Source organism: Notamacropus eugenii, chromosome 2 (genome assembly GCF_028372415.1).
Source record: "Notamacropus eugenii isolate mMacEug1 chromosome 2, mMacEug1.pri_v2, whole genome shotgun sequence".
Classification (NCBI taxonomy): domain Eukaryota; kingdom Metazoa; phylum Chordata; class Mammalia; order Diprotodontia; family Macropodidae; genus Notamacropus; species Notamacropus eugenii.
In genome coordinates this window covers 56,556,565-56,561,069 of record NC_092873.1, presented here as the reverse complement: position 1 = coordinate 56,561,069, position 4,505 = coordinate 56,556,565, and the positions used below count along the sequence as shown (strand labels likewise).

Below are 4,505 nucleotides of genomic sequence, written 5' to 3'. Positions count from 1 at the left end.
TGGTCTCCAATCTGACTCGGACTTGAATCCTGGCTCTGTTGATCCGACCAACTCCTCTGACCCTCACTTTCCTCTTCTGTAAAATGAAGAGGCAGAACTCCAAAGTCTCTTCTGTTCCCTCTAACCCTCCTCTCTTGGGGGACTTTCCTTAGCTCCTGCCAGCCCAGCTGCTCTGGTGGCACCAATCAGAACTGCCTTTCTCTGGCTTTTTACCTGAATGGCTACCTTTCCTCCTCTGCTTGTTTCCACCTGGAGGCCTCATACATCTCAGACTTCCGTTCAGACTGACAGTGAAACAGGTCTCTAGGCTCTTGCAGGAGAAGTGGTGGACCACAGATACAGAATGGGCCATACCTTTCTAAACACAGCCACTGTACTGATCCATTTTCGTTGACTATAAATCTGTTAAAATGGAGGATTCTGCTAGGGCCCAGAGTGCTGGCAAAAGTCAGGGCAAATAGAAAGTAACATAAAAGACGAAATAACATCAGCAAAGTGTTTGAAATTATAATCTTGATGCCTTTTCAATGGGTGGGGGAGAGGCAAGAGGGAGGGAGAAAATTTGAAACTCAAAATTTTTAAAAATAAATGTTTAAAAAATTGACATGTAGTTGGGAAATATTTAACAAGATAATAAAAGTGTATTTTATTAAAATATGGCCTTGAAGGCCCCTAATTTTCCCGTCTGGCTCCCATTTCCAGGTCAGTTTGGAGCCAACTCCCCACCCCAGTCAATTCCAGCCCCCCATGGGTGCAGAGGCTGCAGTGGGAATAGCCTTAGAAGCCTCATGACCTGGGTTGAAACACTTCTTTTGATGCTTCTAACCTATGTGACTTTAGTCAAATTACTTCACCTCCTTCTGCCTCAGTTTCCCCACCTATAAAATGAGGCTTCCAGGTCCTCTCCCCCACCTAGGTCTCGGATCCTTCTTTTTTCCCCCAAGTACCAAACCTCAGGCACCGTTGTCTCCTGACTACTTCTCTGGCCCTCTCATCCCATCTTCCAAAACCACTTTGCTCTCCCTCCACCAGATATCTGCTCCAGCCTTTATTCATCAACCTGGCGGTCTTTCTTCTCCCTGATTTTCCCACCTCCACACTTTCTCTGTAAGACTGGGCTTCTGGTGAGTGTCTCTAACAGTCACTGTGGGAGCCCCTAAATCCTTTTGTTTAGAGACGTTGGGGGTGAAGGTGTTAAAAATTAGATCCACTTTAATTTGCCTGTTCTAATCCCGGTTTAATTCTGCCTGGGGGCCGGGGAATGGCTCAGATGACCCCTCAATAAGCAATTCACGATAATGAGGAAAAGGACCCGCGAGTTTGCTTCAGGCTTTTCGTCTCATCCAGAAACTTCAAAGTGAGAGAAAGGGACGAGAGACAGACAGCCTGCCTTCTCATTCCTTGGGCCGGTCCTTGGTTTGGAGCTTGTTAGACTATGAAGATCTCTGCTCGTCACAGCTGGCTCCCACTCCCCGGTGACGTAGTCAGCGGGAAAGGCCTTCGAGAGGAGCGCAACCCGACTGATTTCTCTGAACAAGGGAGAATTCAGACAATCGTGTTTGCCAGGAAAGCGATTTGCCATGGGTCCCCTTTTCAAAATAAAATCCCGTGTTGTGTCTGAATGTTTTGGCGAAGGGGATTGAGAACAAACAAAAGTCAGATGGCGCTTGTCTGCTGTGGCAGATTCAGCTAGCTCCAGGTAACATGGAGATGACACCAGGCTGAACTTGAAGGGGAAGATTTAAAAGCAAAGCAAAACCAGTCCGGGAGTTTCCAGCTGGGGCTCGTTCTCTCCTTTGTGTTGGGATGGGCTGGTCAGTCTTTAACAGTGTTCCCTAAGCGCCCAAAGAACTTACTACCTGGTGGAAACAATAGTATCAAAAAGTCAAGCAACAAACATTTATTAAGAGGCTACTATGTTGCAGACCCCCTACTGGGATTCAGGATTGAAACAACAGGAGCCTCCCCTTCAGGACCTTACATTCTAACGTGTAGAGAAATACAAACAGATACAATGTAACAACATTGGGGTAGGCGGGTGGAGGGGAGGTTCTAGCTAGCTGGACCAGGAACTGCCCTACCCTCTCCGGAAGGCATCTTTGGATAATATAGAATTTTTTAAAGTTTGAAAAGCTTTTCCAGTCTATTTTCTCACGGGAGACTCAGGGCAACCCTAAGGAATATGGACTTCAGGTCATAGGCTTATTGTTCGAGGTCTGGAAAAGACCTCGGAGTTCAAAATGAGGCCGAGAGCAGTTGGTCTGATTAACAGAGCCGGGATTCAAGTTCGAGTTTTTTGGCTCCAAACTGTACTCCTATTGTCAATATCCCCATTTTACAGATGAGTAATCTGTCTTAGATTGAGTGACTTGTCCAAGGTCACACAACAAGTGTCAGAGAGGGGATTTGAACCCAAGATCGAAGGATCAAAAACCTAGGGTTGGAAGGGACAACAGAGGTCATCTGGTCCAACTCTCATTTTACAGATGAAGAAACTGAGGCCCAGAGAGCCTAAATGCCCAAAGTCACAAAGATTAGAAAATGATAGGGTAAGGATTTGAACCCAGATCCATAGTCTAGGTCTGGAATTTTATCTACCGAATCACTCTATGCTCAAGATGTTTGGGCATTCACTCATTCATTAATCTACAAACTTGACAACACAGCTGAAAAACATCATGCTAAAAAGCAATGGGAGCAAGCACACAGCCCTGTTTCACTCCATTGGTAACTGGGAAGGCACAAGAGCATTGTCCACTATCCATAACCTGGGCAAACATGCCATCATAAAATTGATGTACAGTATTGATGAACTTCTCCAGGCAACCAAATTTTGACATAATTTTCCATAAGTCCCCATGAGTAACAGTGTCAAAGGCCTTGGTCAGGTCTACAAATGTGTACAGACCTCTGTTCTGCTCCTGGCATTTCTCCTGGAGTTGTCGGGCAGCAAACACCATATTGACTGTTCCTTGGCCCTTTCTGAAGCCACCCTGGCTCTCATGTGTATGACCATCTTTCAGGTCCGATCAGCCTGTTAAGAAAGACTCTAGCAAGAACCTAGACAGCAATGACTAAGAGAGAGACCTCCCCCCACCCCGACACCCCTCCCTAGCCCCCACGATTGTCGCAGGACAATCTATTCCCTTTACCTTTATAGAGATGGGCAATGGAAGCATCCTTGAACTCCTGGAGGATAACTTTCTCTTGCCGTATAACCTGGAATATTTCAGTCAGTTTTTGTATGAGCAATGATCTCCCTACCTTGTAAATCTCAGCTGGAATAGAATCAGCACCAGGTGCTTTGCCACATGAAAGGAGCCTAATGGTCCTCAAAACCTCTTCTTCAGCTGGAAGTTCAGCTAAGGAGGGAATGACTTCAACCTGAGGTAAACAGTCAGTGGCCTCAGCATTGATTGATGATGGTGTGTTGAGAACACTATGGAAGTGTTCAGCCCATCTCTCTAGGATCATGTCCTTATCACTAATCAATGTGGCTCCATCAGCACTGAGTAGTTGTGATGTACTGTAGGTTTTTGGTCCATAAATAGCTTTCAGAGAATCATAAAAGCACTTTGGATTGTTACTATCAAACATAAAACTGAATTTCATCTGCCTTCTTACTGAGCCAGGAATCCTGCATCTCTCTAAGCTTTGCTTTTTTGTACTTTGTTTTTGATGGAATTAAATGCTGCCTTCTTAAAGGTGGATGAACTATCCTGTTGGTAAATCCTGTGAAGTTCTCGTTTTTCATTTAGCAACTTCTGGATTTCCCCATCATTTTCATCAAATCAGTCTTGATGTTTGCGAGTGTTCTGACCCATATGAGCAAATGCTGTGCTGTACACCAAATCTTCAATGAGGATGAATACGGCATCAAGATCGACTACCATACTGATGGCAAGTTCTTCAATTTGAATTTCAATTGGCTACAAGCCAAGACCAAAGTGGAGGGAGTGTTGGTGCATGATTTTCTATCTGCAGATGATTGTGCACTCAATGCAGCCTCTGAAGCTGAGATGCAACAAAGTATGGATCAATTCTCTGCTGCCTGTGCTCATTTTGGCCTAATAATGAACACCAAGAAAACACAGGTGCTCCATCAGCCACCACCACACCACTCACATGTGGAACCATCAGTTATAGCAAATGGAGAAGTTTTGAATGCTGTGGATAAGTTCACTTACCTTGATAGTGTACTTTCCAGGGATGTACACATTGACAATGAGGTTGATGAATGCATTGCCAGAGCTAGCTCAGTGTTTGGGAGACTCCAAAGAAAAGTTTGGGAGAAAAAAGGTATTAGACTGACTACCAAACTGAAGGTCTACAGAGCTGTTGTGCTGACCTCATTGTTGTAAGCCTGCAAAACATGGACAGTCTACCAGCACCATGCCAGGAAACTGAATTGCTTCCATTTGAACTGTCTTAGGAAGATTCTGAGGATCATCTGTCAGGATAAGGTACCAGACGCTGAAGTCCTAGCTTGAGCTGAACTGACAAGC

General features: G+C 45.0%; 1 long non-coding RNA gene across 1 annotated transcript; it reads right to left on the bottom strand.

Annotated features, from left to right (window-relative positions):
* Positions 1-493: 493 nt before the first annotated feature.
* LOC140523477 (uncharacterized) lies at positions 494-3,309 on the bottom strand. The gene is made up of 3 exons (XR_011973412.1): positions 3,153-3,309; positions 2,909-3,034; positions 494-1,859 (listed from the first exon to the last, which is right to left on the bottom strand). It is a non-coding gene; the product is annotated as an uncharacterized lncRNA (long non-coding RNA).
* Between the last annotated feature and the right edge of the window lie 1,196 nt (positions 3,310-4,505).